The sequence below is a fragment of the Condylostylus longicornis genome, unplaced genomic scaffold (assembly GCF_029603195.1).
Source record: "Condylostylus longicornis isolate FDR11 unplaced genomic scaffold, ASM2960319v2 ptg000135l, whole genome shotgun sequence".
Classification (NCBI taxonomy): Eukaryota; Metazoa; Arthropoda; class Insecta; order Diptera; family Dolichopodidae; genus Condylostylus; species Condylostylus longicornis.
In genome coordinates, this window is record NW_026578103.1 from 7,306,938 (window position 1) to 7,328,020 (window position 21,083).

General features: G+C 25.0%; 1 long non-coding RNA gene and 1 other non-coding gene across 3 annotated transcripts in view; one reads left to right on the forward strand and one right to left on the reverse strand.

The window, feature by feature from the left end:
• Window positions 1-21,083, reverse strand: part of LOC129615090 (uncharacterized) — a 98,562-nt gene that overhangs the window by 49,512 nt on the left and 27,967 nt on the right. The gene's annotated exons all lie outside the window — the stretch shown is intronic.
• Window positions 4,061-4,132, forward strand: Trnaa-ugc (transfer RNA alanine (anticodon UGC)). Its single transcript has one exon. It is a non-coding gene; the product is annotated as a tRNA-Ala (tRNA).

Here is a 21,083-nt window from a genome sequence, read left to right on the forward strand (position 1 = left end):
AAATTTTAAATAAAAATTTCATATTATTACTTTAACAAGATGCAATTATTTTCAATACATACAGAATATGTACAAGTGTAAGAATTTTAATATTAGATCCAAATTATCTAAATTACTCTTTTACAAAATCTAGGTATTCTATAAATTTCATTAGAATTATTTGAAAGATTGAAAAGAAATGCTGCTTCTTAAATCGTCGTGTACATCATGTTATTTTCAAATTGACATTAATTTGATATTTTATTTTAGAAGGTTTTAGATTGAAAAAGAAAAACAATAAAAATATCTACAAATTCTTTCAAAAACTTATTATATTTTTCTTATCTTACACATTTTATATTACAAGGATATTTTATTTATTATTGGATTTGCAGATGAAAGTATATACAAATTTCTTTAAGAAAAATTACAGTAGATATTTTAAAACAACTCTCTTTTGCATATAATATAAAAATGATCCATAAAATTTCCAATACTATGTAAAATGAATTTACACAGTAAGGAGAGTTCAAAAATACAGTCAGTGAATTTTATTAGATTTCGTGCAATATTTTAAAGTTTTATCATTTGTTAGTTTTACAAAAATGAAAAAAAACTATTAAATTTTAGTAAAATATTGTTGTGGTTATTGAGAGCTTCAAAATATTTGATTGCCTTAAGAACTTAATATATTAATATGTTAATGATCTTTTTAGTATTTATTACACAATTTAAAAAGTATGCAGTTATAAACCTTAGAAAAAAATACTTCTAGGTCGTTATATGATGATGTAAAAACATAGTTTACGTTTTCCACTAAAATTTTACTATTTAATTTTTTAAAAACCTTAAATAGTAATTTTATTATGCTTTGTTATACTGCTTTTTATTTAAAGAAGAAAAGTTATATTAGCATTTTAGCCTTGTTTTTATGTACTATTCGGAATTGGTTGGAGTTATAATAAGTTTTTTAAATACACACTTTCTCCAACTTTAGTTTAATTCATTTAGCCATCCGTTAAGAGCAAAACGTTTAGCGAATTTTGATTCTACACCATCTCTTGCTTCCAATGTGTTGTTAAATAATTGATGTTGTAACATAAATTTAACACGTTTTTCTGTATCAGTTGTATAACAAATTAATATTTGGAAAAAATTTATAATTAAATTCTAGAATAGAAACATGGGCTACTTTGTGGGATTTTCATCAGTTTAACGTTTTTTTGAATAATATTTTTGTTTATTTAGTAGTAAATTTGGAATTTATTTTAGCAAATTATTATTATATTTTAAATTCTTCAACGATATTTTTATTATTATATCTATTTAGAATTACAGAACTCGTGCTGCATAACCAATGATAAAATAGTTTTAATTTTATAAAAAAAAAATTTCTTTTATTATTAATAAACAAAATACTTCCGACCACTAAAAAAAATTCATCATACTTATAAAATACAAATTAGTAATTCAAGTTACTTTAAATACTCATATTTATGAAACTCTGATGTACAATAAATATAATATTCAGTACGTTTAGTAAATTTTAAATTAGGCAAGGCAAACACCCTAAGCACCATAAAGCTAGATAATCATTTATTATTCATTAGTTACAAAAAAAAATAAGCAAAAGTAAAAAAAAAAAACAAAATTGTCATTAAATATTAAATTGATAAAAGTATAGAGAATAGAACAGATAAATGTAAAAACTTTGACTACGAAGATAACAGGTCGTCGTCCATTTTTTATTTACATATTTAAAACAAAAGCAAATCCAAAAACAAAATAACAATGTTGTAAGGATGTAAGAAAAAACAAGCAAAAAAAAAACTTCTGAAAATAGATTTTTATGTACTTTTCATGTCTCTATATAAATTTGATAATTTTTTTTATTCGTACGAGCAAAAATAAGATCAAGGTTTGAATCCAAGGTTTTTTAAAGAAGGACATTTTTTTCATATAGCTAATTATTATCATTACTTTAACAAACCATGCTCAAAGTAGGATCTGAAGGGGAAAAAACAATTTTTCATTAACTTCGCGGTTATAATAAAACAATTGTCAATTTTGCATATTTCGAGGGGCTACTTACTTAAATAAATAGAAAAATAAAATAAAAAATAATCTAAAAAAACTATTTGTTGGCAACTTACTAGTACTTAAAGCAATTATTTAAGGAATATTTCTGGACTTAGAACTTCATGGATTTATGCTGAAGCTGAATAATGCATACAAAATATGTCCGAGACATTATTTAAAAATTAAAATAAGTTCAACGAAAATATTTTTAAAACAAAAAACTCGCCATAAATATTCTTCCCCAAAGGGGTAGCAGAAGATGCAAATAATTTCTTCTTATTTATTAGCAAAACACACATTTTTTTTAACGGAGAAACTTTTAAACACTTAAAGAAATCAACAATTTATGGCGAAATTAATAACTCCATATCTTTTCTGGAGGCGGCAATACTTTTCAAAAACAATTTATTTTGACTATTTGACAATTTTCAAATATTAAAATTTTGACAATTATTCAATTTTAACAATTATTCGAGTTCTGGTGGAAATAATTTTTCGTTAAATACCTAACAAATCAAATTTCATTCAAAAAATCTAACCCAGAGAATTTTAGATAAATAAGCACGAAAATAATTATTATGCAATTTTGACAGGACAATCCGAAGTTTATTAAAAATTGATGAAGACAATGAAATTTTTACGAATAAACGAATGCAATAACTAACAATATTTTGACACATAAAGTTCTTACTACAAATGATTGAATTGTTTCAAAACCGTGGAAATTGTGTTTTCAATGAGTATAGACTTTTTAGATTCGATAAGATAAAATTTTTGCATCATTATCAATCAAGTTGTTTTCAAAATTTTATAATTTCAAATGTAATCGACGAATTCCAGTTCATTTCCAAAAAAAATTCTAAATTATGTGGATTATTGCAAAAAAACAAATGGACAAACGAACGAAGACACGATTTTCGAAAAAATTGAGATTTTGTAAAAAAAATATTACAAAAACTAAAATTTGCAATATAATGATATAAATTTATTAAGGTAAAAATAACTTTTAAGATACAAAGGAACTTTGTTCTCTCTGTTACCATCCATTTACATTGTATTGTTTTTCTCATTTTACTCAATTCTTTCATTTTACCTCGTTTCATTCCGTTTCCATGATTTTTTTCTCTATATCTCACTTTTTTTAGTTCTCTTAATATTATTTATTCGAAAAGTTTTCTCTTTCTCTCTTTGTTTTTTTTATTTTCTTTTTAAAATTTTATTTTGGAACTTTTTGTAATAAAATCTTTAAATAAAATTAGAACATGGTTACCATTATGTGATAAAAAGTTAAAACAGTTATAAAAGATGTTAAAGTGAAATTTATTCACTTTTTTACACGCACTTCTTAGTGAAACTTTATAAAATATGATCTTTTTGTTTTAATTTTTTTTATTGTTTTCCTTCTTTTTAGAATTAGAATTAATTACAAACCATAGAATATTTTATATGGAGCAGTAAAATTTCATAAGCAGCTTGAAATAAAATTTTACTTTATTTTTTTTTTTGTAATATTAAGTTTATATACAAACTTTTTACTTAATTGCAAAATCATACAAAGTTTCAAAATTATTTGCAACAAAAAATTACAAAGTATAATCGGCTTTTGTACACTCTAAAAAAATATCATATATTTGTTACAGTGTTGTTCAAAGGTAGGATGACGATATAAAAATCATAGTACAAAAATTAAATAATGAGCACTATTTGGCCTATACGAATTGATTGAGTAACGACAAACGACTAGGCTGTGTAAGAAACTCGTTTGTAAAATTGAAATTGTTTTTTCTTTTCCTTATTTTTACCTCAAGTTTTGAAAGTGGGTTAATGTTGAATAAATGGATGTAAATACAACAATATGTGTAAATACAAAAAGCTGTTTTTTTAGCTGCTTTCTTCACATACTTATTTACTAAACGTATGTGATCAGAAAATTAATTTGAAATTTTTATGTTACCTAAAGTTGGCCAAACGTTTTTTTACAATTTGTTATACTATTAATTGTGGGGATGTAGCTCAGTGGTAGAGCGTTCGCTTTGCATGTGAAAGGCCCCGGGTTCGATCCCCGGCATCTCCAATAATATTTTTTTTAACAAAATCTACTTTTAAAAAATTTTTACTTTTATTTTAAGCTTTTTATGAAAGCTTGAATGAAATATGAACAACCTTGTTTTCGACTTTCGAATGAAATAAATACTTTTTTCAACTTATTTTGAAATTTTAAAAAATAATGCAGAAAAATAAAGTTTTATCAACATTTTTTTGTTGTTTGATAAATAGCGTTAATATTCAAAGATGTTTCGGAGCATTTGGTTTTTAGTCCTACTGGAATTATTTCAGTCGATAGAATAATTTCCCGAAATTAAATTATTGCAAATTTTTCAATTTCAATGCAATTACAGGCATTGTATAACAAGTAGACTAATAGCTTCAAACTACAAATTCATAAATTTCTAGTTTGGCTTAATGTCATTACCATTTTCAAATAATTCAATTATAGTGTGAATTAATGAACTCTGTTAAAATATATCATATTATTTGTCACAGTGAATATAGTATAAAAAATTTTATTTCAATCTAATTATATAACAAAAGTTGACAATAGTTTTGTTCTATCTTATATTTAAACTAGCGCATTGAGTTTTTGTTACTAAATTCGAAGCACATAATATTAATTTTTCCTATTTGGAGTCGCTTAGTACACATAATATCTTCAATATAAAAAATTTGTAATTATTGAAAAAATTTTTGAAAAAACTGACATAATTTCGAATGAATATCAAAAACAAAAGACAAGTAATCGAATCCATTAAAATATTGGCGACATTTAACTACTATACTGCAACTTGGGTTTATGTAAATAATATCGCTTAAATGTCGTAGCATTCCAAATGTCATGTCTAATCAAATAATTAATTAATTAAAAAAATTATGTATTTCTTTATTTATTACCATAAATTATCATCATCTTATATTTATGGTAATTTTTGAGATTTTTATTAATATACTTTGATAACGCGTCGATTTCAATGTATTCCAACATGATTGTAATTTGCAATTAGTTATTAAAAATGGCAATTAATTACTGAAGTATATAGTATTGTAAAACTATATATATCTATTTACAAATATTGGTTTTACTCACTAAAAATATTATAAAAGCATTTGTTCTATATTTTTTATATCAAAAAAAAATTTAAATAAAGTTGGGGCCAACCAATGGTTTGTACTGTAACACTTTTCCCTTCAACAAGTAACGTAATAATGATGCTTTTACAAACGATCTAGCTGTATACTACTTTTTTTAAAATAAAAAATAATCAAAGATTGCATACATTTAGGATGAGACAAGAAAAAAATTGCAGAAGCATTAACATAATGCTCGAAATTAAAGATTAATGGCATGAGTTAAGAAAAATGGCATGGCATTTGCAGTTAGTTTTCTACTTACAATTTCGGAAACATAAGGTGCCAAAAGTTGAAATTTTACAATTTTTGAGTGGCTATAACTTAATAGGGGGTGGAGGTGGAAAAAAATTTTCTTCTCACGAAATGTCTAAAAGCTATTAAAATTTAAATTTTTATTTAAGATTGAAATTTAAAACTTTTCATACAGTTTTACACATAATTTTCAAGTTTAATTCTAAACCATATGAAAAAACCGCAATCTTATTCAATATACAGTAACATCCTTAATAATAAATTATTTTTTAAATTATATACATATACATACATAGCACTTACTCATATCCTGATGTTATTATCTCCTTATGCATGTGTAGTTTAACAGTTCTTACTTATTATACCATCAAAATTACTAAAATCAAAGCAAAACACACGAAAGAAACCCAAACACATAAGGAAAACTTTTTCAATTAATGTACAAAAAGATACTTACACATTACGTTATACATATTCACGCATTATACATTTACACATATTCATACATATTGCTGGTTATGTAACATTAAGTGTATGTAAACACATTTTGGATTTTTAAATCCTTATTTTTCTTTTGGCTTATATTGAATAAAATTTTACAGCAATCGTTTTTCTTTCCTTTTCTGTTGCTTCGCTCTATATGGCTACTAAAATTGCAATATGCTGCATAGGCTATGCTATACTACTCATTATATAATTATATACTTTACAAGTACTACGATATATGTATAAAAAAAATTTGCATAAAGCATTTGCATTAATTTATTCGTGTAATGTGTTGAATTCAATAAGAATTATTGAAATTTTGATAAGACTATCAAAGCATTTTATGCAAATTGAACATACTAGAAATTTAGTCAAATATTTCATAGCAAGAAAATTAATTTTCAAAACTAGTATTTTTGGTACAATACAACCAGTTGATCACAATTAATTGCTATTGACATTTTTAATTACATAACGTACGTTTTTATTATTTTGGTTTTTTAATTCTCATAACACACACGCATACATAATTCGAAACGACTGTCAGAACAATTATTTAAAATAAAAATTATTATATACATACATGGTTATACACACTTTGTTATAGACACAAAGTTTACAACCATTAAGTGTGAGTATGAGATTAATCAAGAGCTTGAAATATACCAAGTAATTGAACTCAAACTGCCGAAATTGTCTAATTATATATCTTGTACGTTTAATATTAGTTTGTTTTTTTGTGAATTAGGGATAAAAATTTTCAAATTAAATTATGAAAATAAATTTTTGTTAAAAATAAATTTTTTTTGATGATTTGAGCATATTTTTGCTTTTGATATTTCCTGTTTTTAGGAAGTTTTAAAAAAATGTCCATATAATGTGGTCATTGCCCAACTGATTTTCGGACTAGCATAAAATACAAAACTTAAATTTATAAAGCAACTTATTCCCGTAAAAAATTAATGTAGCCTGGTAATTCCCGTAAACTTAAAGCCTGGTAAAAGCACATATATAGTGTGCTTTTTCAATTTTAAGAAGACGTCATAGACGAATTGATGGCTACAATTAACCCTTATTTTGGATTAATTTTCATAATTTTGTTCTCGTACCCCTTTTACCTCTCAAAGTTGGCAATATTTTTTTTTTGGAATATATTTAATCCTCAATCGAATTCAGCAAATATTTTCACAATTTTATGTTCGTTCTTTCCTATAAGTAGGCAATTTGTTGATGTAATTATATATTACGTTAGGTACATATTATGTATATCATATAAATTGTATACAGATTTGATGTAGAACTTATTAATTTTTGTGTTATGTATAATAAGTTGTATTAATGTTCACATAAGTTTAATAAGCCTGTTACGCAGCAGCAGCGATTACATATACACTTATGTATGATTTATTCAATATCGTTTTAATTTTGCTTTAAATTTTCTGCAAAATAAATAAAATCAACAAAGAAATATAAATCGTGTATGAATCATCATAACGCAAATGAAATAACGTAAAACTCAGAGAAGGCAGCAGAATGATATATGTATTTCTGTTAATTACAGCAAAAAATTTCTGTGTTAATTATACATGCATTTATATTATTTTAGAATAACATTTGTGTTTATTATATAATATTAGAGTGCGTAAATGTGTATATATGTATATAATGTGTAAAGTTAGCCGAGATGATCTACACAGTCGACATGTAATTATATAAATTAAACAAAGCAAAACAATGAAAGATACGCAAAATTTATAACACTCTACACCTACACGAACAAAATCCTTGCATATCGTAGAATGTACGTAGTACATGCATACATTGTTGAGCAATAGCATATTAATCTATTATGGTGTCTTATTGCATTTTTTTAATGTAAATCAACATAATGTAGGATCTTATAAAATGTTAGTTTATATATAGAACGCAATGTGTATATAGTGCGTATATATCTAGCTTCATTTCAATATGAATGTTACAATGCATTACGTATTCTCATACTAAACCTTTAATTCATACAAATTGAACAGGTACTAGAGCAAAACAACAAAGCAAGGAGAAGTGAATTTTTCGTTTTGAAATTTGAGTTCATGCTCATTTCATATCATTAATTATTGATTGACTATAAGGAGTACTGCAGGTATATGAATGAAATTTTTTATACCAACGAGTCAATGGTTTGTGAACTCATCTAATTTTCAATTTTCTTCATATTTTAACACAATGAATCTCAATGCATTACCGGTGGGAAAATCTCAAATGCCAAAAAACGGTAAACACAAAAAAATTTTTACATTGTGTCATTGCTGAACACGTAAAAAATTAAGTAACGGAGAGACAAATTTGATTTCTACTGAAGAAGGAAACACTTAATGTTAATGTTTAATTTCTTCAAACTAATAGATTACACCTTTGATATAGGGACTTAGATTAAGTTAATTTTTTTCTCAATGGTGAGCACGAGCTCTACGAAGGCTTCTGAATTTTCCTTTTGTCAGCAGAATAAATTTTGTTAAAAATTTATTCCACTGAATGCGAAATGAGGACAAATAGAACAAATTGATTGTCTTTTGATTAACTTTTGGTTAACAGAAAAAATTGCTGAAGTTGAATTTGGTAGTTTTCAAAGTCATCGTATATTCAAATTTTTAATACATAGGTATAGTTTAATTTTAATTTTACGGTAATTTTATCAACCTATCTCGCTTAGTTTCATAAGTTTATCAAATAAAACGAGTTAATTATGTTTATAAGTTAGTAAATATTAACAATGAAATTTTTTCATAAATTTAAAATCATTAATTAAATTAAATTTAAAATCACTATATAATTTAATTATCGAAACTTTTTAATCATTCATTAATTTTGTAACAGATATAGATATGAAATAAACATTAAATTACTATACACATGTAGACCCCACCCTTTGAACTTTAAATAATCTTAAGTTTACTTTAGATTTTAATGTGCATCTAAATTATGTACACACGTGCAATAATACTTAAAATATACCTAGTTCAACCAAACTGAGGGCATTTTTTTATATAAATAACTGAAAGCAAAATGTTATAAATTGTACAAATATTTGAGCATATTCATCTTCTGCGAATAACCAGGTAAAACTTGTTTTGAATAATATATAAAATGGTGCAAATATACATAATGAAAAATAAACGTAGAGTTTTATTATAGAACAGGAGCGTAACAAAAATGGGTAAAAATATATGAAAAATATTAAATTAACAATTCATTACTGTAGAATAATAAAATTGTGTTGTATGTACAATAAACTAAAATTATATATATATTATATACTATTTTATATAAGACAATGATATCCTATAGTGCAACTGAAATAATTTTCATTTATTTTTCATAGAGAAAACTAAAACAAAATTCTTGTAAGGCAAGAAAAATAACTAAATGAAAACAAAAATATAACATCAAGCTTATATCGTATAACGTAACTTTTATATACATTTTTACCTTGTATAACAGTAAAAACAAATGTTCTCTTTAAAAATAAAGAAAAAGAAAAAATAATATGAAAGGATTCTCTTTTGTACACAACCAAAATATTATTCGGGTACATATAAAATGTTATTGGATTTTTAAAAATAATTTTTTTTTTTTTCATATATAAAACAAACAAGGCATAACACAAAACAAAGAAAATAACATAAAAATATTCAATTTTTGCATGCGTAAACAGAGTCACTATTGAGTTATTTAGAGCTTAGGTGCATTGACGCGAATATGATTGTATTTTGAAATATGAATAAGGCATTGGAATTACTTGCAATTGGATAAAAATCCATTTTCATTTTTATTGTGTATAAACAACATTATACGTTACGGTCAAGACGTTAGGTAAATAGAAATCAGTTAAAATTGACTACGAACACCTTGGCAAAATATTATCGTTCAGGACGCCCTTTTCTTTATGAGAAAGTATTTACAACAAAACCATTACTTTCCCATTTGAAAAAATTTAGGGACTTCCCTTTTATCCGAATTCTTAGTCTATGATTGTTAAACAAAATAAATACTGATTCCAAGTAGCAGTATACTTTTACCGCGACATCAAAATATCAAATTTGCAATCATATAAAATAGTTTATGTCAATGTAGTTTCATTTGTTCAAAAATTTATGATCATATTCTAAGAAGCCCACCCTGGTTTCATAAACAATAACCTATATATGTGAATGTAACAAAAATAAAATACTTATAATTGTATATACTCGTATTTTAGGCTAAAATATTATCAACATTTTTTATGATTCGAAAATTTTGTATTTTAACTACAGGTACTTTGAAATCGTATATCCTTTTTTAAGATACACAATAGTTATATATGCACGCACACATACATAATATGTACGATATTCATGTAGGAAAGCTATATGTATATGTGCATACATTATGAGCAGTTATATATTGTTGTACACATACTCTATGTACAAATGCATATTATTTGTTAGTTTTAAAGTATTTATTCACCTACAAGCTGAATTTTTATTTTTTTTCCTTTTTACCTTGTTTGTATTTTGTTTTTTAATTCTTTTCAAAAATAAAAAGGAAAATATTAATAACTTATCATATTCGTAAAATTTGATGTTGAAGGACAATTGAATTTTGTGAACATAACCTTCAAAAAAAAATTTATACGTGTACATGTGTACAACACACATGTTATACGTTATACCATAATAATTTGAGTAACCTAATGAGGTAAAAACAAATAGAGGCACAAAAGAAATCTTTAAAATACAAAAAACAATTTTTTGTTTTCCTTTTTTATTTATTTATTCGTTAGTTAGTTGATCGGCTTATAAATCTCTTTCTCTGAGTAGGTTCTACAATATTCTATGGTACGGCGATATTATTCGTATACCAGATTTCATATCAAATTGAAATTTTATTTAATTTTTTCTATATTTATTTACTTAGCACTTATGTATACTTAGCACAAAACAATTACATCAAATTGAATGAATATCTGAATTCAAGGATTCGCATACATTCTTTCTCAATGATTCTTCAATTTATTTTATATTTATTTGACATTCATGTAAGATTATGTGGGTGGAAGTGTTTTTTTTAGCATGATAGTCCCAACTATGAATTCAATTTGAAATACAATCTGCAATCGTAAATTGCATAAATAGTTGTATCGCAGCTATTTGAATAGAAAACTTGAAATATTATTTTAATTTTTTCATTTTGAATAAAACAAAAGATGTAGTTCGAACATCTTACGTGAAAATATGATGCATTCTTAACATTAAATTTTATCGTTGAAATTTATTATATTATAATTTATTATGATAGTGTAAAAAACCGAATGGGGATTCCATTCAAGGTGAATAAGGCTTTTATATTGGAATTTTCAAATTTTTATATTAGTATTAATAAAAACTTTGGTAAAGTAGGCCGGTTTGTGTTGGTTGGTTATGGTAATGAGATATCTTACAGGGGTATCGAGATCTTTCCCAAAAGCCGGCTAGCGATGCGGGCTTTGAAAATATAGACGCCTAATTCTAGAGTAGATTTGGATTGGAAATCATTCCTCAAAAAATACGACAGATTAGTTCAAAAATGTTAGATAAATTAATTCAAAAATTTTGGACACAACAGTCCAGAAAAAAATAAATATCGAGGCAAGGCAAGACTCTTGAAGTTCAACCTGAAAATGGAGACTTATATGAATACCGCTGAAGTATGAAACCTGGTACTATGCAAAGTGACAATAGAATAAGTTAATCGTAAATAAGCGAGTGCAGCTACATGTAAAGCGACCAGAGAAGTGTGGCTAAGGCGACAAGAAAGAGAAGGAAACAATAATTTGTCGCTTTTTATCATGTTCGGCTTTTGGAAGGAGGCGGCGGAGAAGTCTTTGATCATATATCTTTTTAATGACTACAGATCTGACAAATTCAAATACCTTAACCGGTTTCTTAAGAACTCGAAATGGTTCTGCAGGAGTAGAAAATGTGGGGAATATTTTCTTTTCTTTATTTTGTGGATCCAGTGACATTACAAAGGGCGTATATTTACCCTAAATTAGACCAAATATAATTTGAAATCTTATTTTACTTACGAATTGTGGAAATTATTTTTTGGAAATCATCAGAAGTAAAACACGTGCTCGATTTAATTAAATTAGTTACCATTAATTGCGTGAAATAATTAATAACACTGATTAAATTCGAAACTGGTTAATCCCTGTCTGAAATTATATTATAATATTATATAAAAGTTAATGTTGACATAGTAAACCAATTATTTTCGAATATAAATATAACATAAATTAAGAATTTATAGTCATTTATCAAGATAACAAATTTTATATAATTTTGTTAATAATTGAAAAATAATTGCTAATTAATCTTCTACTAGCTTGAACATTATTTGTCACTCAAATTTTAATAAGTACTAGTCACTACTAACCGTCATTTTCCGATCATATAATTATTATTCACCTATAAATATACAATCACTCATTAAAATACACAATGACATAGCAAGACAAATAGAAGCTAAACAATCGTATATAATAAAGATTAAAAAAAAATTAATGATATTTTTTTGTTCTAGGTGAAAAATAGAGGGAAAATATTGGTTATCCTTAATTAATTGAAACAAAACGACGAAAAAAGTGTAAAATAATGACAATGAAAATCGATCAATACCGCAATACATTTTGTATTTAATCGATTTTTCAAAATATTCAACAAGTTTTTTTGTTAGAACTTAAAAAATTTAAGGCCAATAACCAATTATTTTATTATATGTATGTTTATATGTTTATTACCTTTGTCCTTCAAAAAAATTAATTAGAGTTGTTTGTATAAGTAGCAATTGATCGATACATTAAAAGTGAATAAACTTCAAAAGTGTACTTAGTGAAGGACAATAAAAAAAACAGCATTTAGCAGGATTTTTGTCAACCTTTCTGTCTGTTCGCTACTTTAAATAAATCACACTATTTATTATGAAAAAAAAGCAAAGACTTGTGTTTAAATTTCTACCTTATCATTTTAACCGTCTCAATTTGAAATATTTCTTTCGTAATATTATGTGTGCCTTTATCTACATAAGGTAAAAAACGAGAAATTATAGAATTAACCGTGTCACCTCTGTAGTATCCGTTCGAATATTTTCGATAGTTCCTGTTAGCACTTAATTAACAGCTAAGTGCTTAACAATTAGCAACTTCGAATATCAAAAATAGCACATTATCTCACATCTGTAACCAATATATTTTGGAAGTTGTACGGATCGTTTCAAGAACTTATACAACCAAATCTTATATAGAAAATTCAGTAATTTTTTACTCTACGTTACGGTGAGATGCAAACGACAATTTTTTTTTTTTTGAGCTGTATGACAGCTACTCGAATCTGATGCTTCAATCAAATTGAAATTTAATAGGGTTTGTATCATAATTTTAATAAGCAATTTGTTAAATTTTTGTTAGCCTATCGCAAATGCATTTTTGAGTTATCGCTGGAATATCTACGCACAAATCAACTCAAAATTTAACGCTAATCGCAAAAGTATACCTACGCCTATACGTTACTTCTGTACTTCTAATGGGTGTCTACTTCTTAGGTGTACAAGCGAAATGTTCAATTAATAATACCATTCGAAAATTCTTTGGTACATAATAAAATAAAATTAGTAAATATTAAAAAACAATTTTTAAAATATCAATTTAAACAACTTAATTAAGCTTATAACTCTAAATATGTGTTTACGTAGGAAATATGGAAGAGCTAATAACATAATAGATTGCAACAACGTTTAAATATCAAAAGCCGAATTCTGTTCTATACAAACCGTTTTAAAATTTTTAAAAATAGTAGAATATTTTTAAAATTCAGAAACATTAATATTTTGTTTGGCTTCGTTTAGTTTAACAAAAACCATTATTACATATTAAATTTATATGATCTTAAATAGTTTTTCATGTTGTTAAAGAAAAATACCTAAAACTTTTCTTAGCTCTTACATTCATAAATCCTGCATATTTATGCATGTTTTTCTACCGCAAACATTTACAAGCTAAATTTCATACATGTATCCTTTATACAATCGCAGTGGTTTTTAAATTTAATAGCATTAACATATTTAGTAGATTTCTATATACACCTATTTATTAATACACACTCATACAAATATCAAATTACATTAATTTTGTAGGAACAAAATAAAAAAAAAACGGACCTTAAGAATTAAACCAGCATAAATGTTTAAAGAAATTATTGCGCCTACAGGTGGCAATTATAAACAACATTCCAGCAAAAAAAGGAAAAAATAACAATAAAAGAAATCAACAAAAAAAAAATCCCAACCAAGATGCTTAACTTAATTTATTTCTATTTTTCAATTTAACTTATTTATATCCAGTCTATTCCACTTTCATTCCTAATTCTAAATAGGTTGGTTTTTGTATGGTGAATGATGTTTCGTTCATTCTCTGTGCATAATGTTGTACTTTATTCTTTTATAAACTTTTACAAAAATTAACCTTTTCAAAAAAAGACACTGCGAAAATGTAAATTAAAATATATGTTTGTATATATCTATGTATAGATGTAGCAATGTATATCAAATACATGAAAAGAAATTTTACCTTTTTTGTTCGCAACCGCTTAAAAAGAAAACCATTCATTAAATGGAAAGACATAAAAAAAAGCAATTTTTTTCTTTTTTATTTTATTTTATTTTTGAAATGAGTTTGTTTTTAAGATTTCAGCAGCAGAAGATCGCGTTTAAAATTTTAAATGAAAGCACGTTTCATAATACAAGTTTTGAAAGTAAATAATATTAGGTTTGTCGTCTGGCAACTCTTTTACCATATTTAATAAATTTTTTGTGAATTTGATATGAGATTTATTATCACCGTCAGTTCGAAAGATCACTCGTTATTATCGTTACACACAAACGAATAAATTCCACAAATTCAGATTAAACCAATATTTCGTAGAGCAGCACTTTCCTCTTGAACAAATGAAAATACTTTTTTTTTTTAAACAATCAAATTATCGCATATATTTAGGATAAATATTGACCATAATTGCCGAATTCAACGATTAAGTAAGTGAGCTGAGGTAAGCAGTTATATTTTTTGATGACATGGCCCCGAATATTCAAATTTTACCAACAAAATAAGTTATTTATTATTGTCTAAAAGGTACTAAAATTTGACATATTTTTAACTGACAGTCTCAAAGAAAAACGATATCCAATGCTTAAAAAAAGAGGTTAACGTGTTAAGTAACGGTTAATTTCAATGGCCATTTTGTAATAGTATTGTTTGATTAGGCTGTTTTGTAATGAACACACCGAGCTGCTATTTTTCTGTGTTTGCAGAATTTAATAAGCACTTTTTTCCAATTTTTTTTTTTGGAAAAGTGTTAGAAAATAAATTGAACTGCAATGTTAATTAAGTAAATATATTAGTACGGAAAATATTAAAAATGTTAAGAATATTGAATTGACAGTATGTTCCCAAAATTGGAGATAGACTTCCAACTTTTCACTATACTTACGGAAATGATGTTAAACGTCAAAAAAAAAACAAACGTCAAATTAAAAAAGCTTTACAATTTTTTTTCATTTCCAATTCAATACTTTTACAACTTCAAAATTGCTTAACTGCAATCACTGTTTCAAATGCAAACTTAGAGATATTTGAATAATTTTATTCACAATATTATTTTATATTTTTTTTTTGAGGTGGGTACTTAAAAAAGCATTTTTGTGAATTTTAAATGTGAAATTAATAAATCCAAAATCATCTTTAATGTTAGATCATGCGGATAGAATCATACAACTTGATTTTGTTTTTTATTTTTTATTACCTTTTAATGGAATTTTTAATCACATGAAAAGCTACGCTAACAAACGCTTTATTTATATGTAAATTTCAAAAATGAGGGGAAAAAGATTTTTTTAATTATAATAAAAAAATACAAAAAATTAATTGATCTCTTGAATGATTTTTTGTTTTTCATTTTTTTTCATAAAGACTCTTAATTGCCTGTTGTCGGAATGAGAACAAATAATATTGTGTTTGTGTAATTAGAGTTATGCTGGGAAAATTAATTGGAGGCAATTAAAATAATTATTATGCATTTGATTATTTAATTATAAATTTATCCAGAAAAATAGTGAACAATGATTCAATGAATTTATTGTGTAATAGTCTTCCATAGTCTTCAATATTTTTATGTATTAAATGAAATTATTATATAGAAATAGTTTATTATTTAAAATATTAATCTGAATAGACTTTCGTACTACGAAATTAACAAACAAACATTTTATTTTTTGTTACAAAATTGTGTTTTGTAGAATGAAATTAGTTCATGTATTTCTTTGCCACGTAACTAAACAATTGATACAGTTGTCCTTGTATAAACACAGCTGTTATAGTAGCGAGTTTGCCCATTCTTAATCTTATATTATAAAATTTGAAGTCTACATAGTTTAACCTGTTGAAATTTGAATAATGTTCTTTACTTGAACCGTATATATTTTATTTTATTAGTATTTTATTAGAAGTATCCTAAGTCCCATTTCAAAAATTTTACATAGGAGAGCAATTTTAAATATGTTAAACTTCATTTCGTTTATGGTTTTACACTTAGACAAAATCGAAGTAATAGAAGTTTATATCTTTTGATAGGTCATTTTTATGCATATAAATCAAATTCTTAAACCAGCTTTTTCTTAGGAAATGACGACTTATGATATTTTTCCATTAAAAGTTTTAAAGGCAGAAGAATCTTAAGTCCAAATAAGATGCTTTGGAGATAGGTTTAATTTGTATTTACGGATTTTAAAAAAGAAAAACCACTCTAATGAGTAATATAATGAGTAAAAAAACGCATTTTGTCAAAAGTTGGACACAGGATACTTCTGATCTAAGGTGACGATATGTCAGTTTTACTGTTACTTTTACAATTTTACAAAAACTGTTTTAAATCTTTAAATTGCATTGAGTAACTAAATCGATCAACTAAAAATTTCGACTTAGACAAATTTGCGTTGCTTTTCCTGAATTAATGAATTAATCAATTCCTTATCCTGAATTTTCAATGAATTAATCAATTTGCAAGGCTCACCGAGTTAAATAGACATCAAATTTATTCATTGGCGCAGCGTGATATGCAAATGACAATACTCACTCTGCAATATTCAAGGTACTTACAAATTCGAATTTATAAATAAACCAAATTTTCAATTATTATAATTTAACCTTGACTTTCAACACCTTAAATTTTCTTGTTTGTATTTAAAAATTTATTTTGAAAAACAAATTTTTAACAAGCTTAAAAATGATAATCTTGCATTCTTACTTTTAATGGCATGAACATATATTTACATACACTGAAGTAACACAATAAATGAGAAGTTTATTTACTGAAAATAATTTCGCCAACAAAGAGAGAATTTATTCCAAAAATATTTCCTAATCTTAATGGTTTTTTCTTAGTTTTTTCTTTTTCTTCTTTTTATTTTCTATGTATTTTCTATTTTTATTTTCGTGTTACATGCTACAACACCATTAATTTCTTTTTTTTGTGTGTAAATGTGGTAATGTTAAAGTTAAACCACCTTATCTGTACAATATTTCGATATACATTTAGGGAAAAAACAGGACCTAGAAAATGAAGTAACGAAATTGAAATAAAAATAAACAAATAAGTAAAAAAAAATTTCCCGATCCACAAGTACCATCATTTCTCACATAAACTCACAGTTGTATACAATTTATACAACTGTTATAATGTGTCTTAAATTTAACAAAACAAACAAAAAAAAAATAAATAAATAAATATGCAAAATTTAACGAAGTCAAAAATTTCCAAACACTTGATAAAATTGAAAATTTAAAAGCTAGCGAAATAAAAATGGAAAATTGTAAAATCCAAGCGAATAAAAAAACAAAAACTGAACAAAGGAAGAGCAAAAACAAAATCTCTGCAAAATGATAAATCACATTTCACTGCTTTCAGATTATAAGGTGATAAATGAAAATATTTGACAGTAACATTTAGCACACAAAAAAAGAAACTTATTTGCTTTTAGAAGTTTATATATAAATACGAATATGTGTCCCCTCCTCTCCACCACCCCACCACACACAATACCGTGAAAAATATATTTTAAATTTAAAATATAGGGGAGCAAAAACAAAAATTTAGTAATTTGAACAAAAAAATTCGTGAAATTTCTAACACCTCGAAGGTAATTTAATTAATTTTTTTTATAGAAAAAAAATATTAAAAATTCGGTTTATTATAGAAATTAATTATAAAAGTTTTTTAGCTTTTTTTACAAAAATTTAAAGTAAAAAAATTTAATAGAATTTCAACAATAAAAAATGTATAAAAAATTAAAATATTAGGAAAAAAAGTTGAAATTTTCATTCAATAGTGAAATTGTAAATTAAAAGTGTGTAAAAATTAGTTATTTAAGCTCTCAGCTTTTGTTAAAAGCATTAGCTTTGGAAATTAAATCATGTTTTGGAACTATATGATGAGGCGTTAAAACAATTATTCTAAATTATTCTAAAAGGACTTGGTAAAAAATTATTTTCCTAAGCTTAACGCAAATTAGATAATGATTTTTTTGAATAATTGAATAATAAACTTAAGGGCTAAAGCTTATTATTCCGAAACAAGCTATGGCGTCACAATGTGTTAGTTGATTTGCAAGACCCTACATGCTAAAATTCAAAAAATTTAGCCAACACCGGCTTATAATTTGTATGTTACTTCCCCATATCGTTTGTTATTAGACAAATTTTTTCAACAAAGTAGAATTTATTTAAAAACATATTAGTTTTACATGCTCATAAATAAAGAAAAATTAGAAAAATATTCGGAATATACAACTTTTGACTCCTCAAGAACTCAAATCCAAATCCAAAGAAGTGTGCTTAAACCGTTATACAATTGATAACTTTATATGAATTTTTTCATTAGCTCATTGAACAATTAATGTTAACCTTGGAATAAATTTGTTTTGCATGGTAAACCTATAAAAATTTAAAAAAAAAATTATTCTTATTTTTATCCTTATCAACTTATTAGAAATTTGTAAGAAAACAAAAAATCCCAAAATAAATATGTCAAATTCCATAAATCTATCCTTTTGAGCAAAAATATTCTTCAACAATTATTGTTTTTGACGCTGTCTAACTTCAAAATCTTAAAAAAATTCTTATTTTGTTTCTAATATATTTTCGAATATTTCAATTCTTAATATTTTTACATTAAATATGAAAACAATCCAAGCTAAATTTCACATTTTTATTAAAATTCAATTTTTAATACTGTCTATTTTCGAGCTTTAGCAAAAAAGGTACTATTCTACGACTATTCAGGTATGTACAAGTTACAAATTACATGTGATTAAATTAAATTCACAAATTTTCAGTCTTATTATACTTACTATCTGTTAACACACTACTCACAATTCCTTAAAGGAGCTCACACTGCCAAAACACTTAATATATTCATAACTTCTAGCCAAAAATTGAAACAAAAGTAAAAACAAGTGTAAAGGTAACCTTAAAAAAAAGTTACATTTTTTTCGAGAATTTGAAAAGAATTTGTTTTTTTAGCAATTTATCTTTTCGGTTATCCTTTTAAAATATTAGAATAAGAAAAGAAAAGGAAAAAAACCATTAGAGCTGAAAAATCTCACAAACTTTTTCACATTTTCTCCGAAAATTTTTCACTTTCGCTTTCTTATTTCTGTTTTTCTTATTTGTATTTTTTTTTTTGAAAAATTTGTGTCTGACTACGACATAAAATAATAAATTCGGAAAGTTTAGAAAGAAAAACAAAAGAACATGACAAAACCAAAGTAAATGTTAGTACGCTTATGCCTGTATGAGTGTTTGTGTGGGTACGTGAAAATGCGAAAGCATAAAAGAAAACATTTTTCTCTGTGCTCTCTAACAGCTAAATTTTCCTTTAAAACGTCCAAAATAAATAGCAAAAAAAAATATTTCTTCTTAAATTTAATATTACGGTCCGCTTGTATTTAAATATTATTTTACACGGTCATTAACAAAAAGTTTTAAATAAGTCCGATGACAAATTACCCAAATATTTTTCTATGATAAAATTGTGCATTGTCATCTTTTCGTCCTAACAATATAATTGTATTAATTTTGGTGAAATAATTTGAATAAAAGAAAATTATGACTTAATTATACGCTTCGCAAAAATATTTTGAATTCAGAAAATGTTGTTAAATATGTTTGCCATGTTGACATTCCTGCCAAACAAAATATACCAAATTCGTGAGTTTTACCCAAATGCTACCTACATAACGGTTCAGTAAATATGAAATTGTGAAATGTGTTCAGCAAACGGGATATTATTGAACATTTTATGTTCCTTTAAAAAATTCAGTAATATTGAGCTTTCATTAATTTTTTTATTTCTCAAAATGACATTTTAGAAGAAAATTTTTATTATTTCGAAAACTTTGCGAAAAGTTCTTGCTTTTATTGAGATTTATTACAAAAAATAGGAAAGTGTTGTCATATCTTAGGAAAAATGTATTTTAATAAATAGAATTTCACAGTCAAAAGTCATTCTTTGCTCTCAATATTAAAAAGATCATATACCAATATGATCAAATAACAATGGGCACATTATACTTTGAATAACTTAAAAGATCAGGTCATTTTTTTTAATGCAATTCAGTTCAAAAAATTAATTAAATAAAATAAAACAAAATAAACTTCCTAATAATTGGATCTAAAAATTAAATTTACTTTTTAAAATATCGAAATAATAACAGATTGGTTGCGCCTCATTATATACAATATTTCATAATCGATATATTTCGTTAACAAAATGTGCTTTTTACAAAAATCCAATTTTATTCCCAAATTATATTAATTTTTCTTTCGAAATATGAAAATAAAATTTAAAAAAAAAAGAAATAATTCAAAAAATAAAGCAAAAAAATTAAAAAAGGGCGGGAGGTAGACTTTATGTCCAAAAAATAACAAAGAAAAAACAGAAGTAATCCTTATACCACAAAAGTTTTTTTTTTTTTTT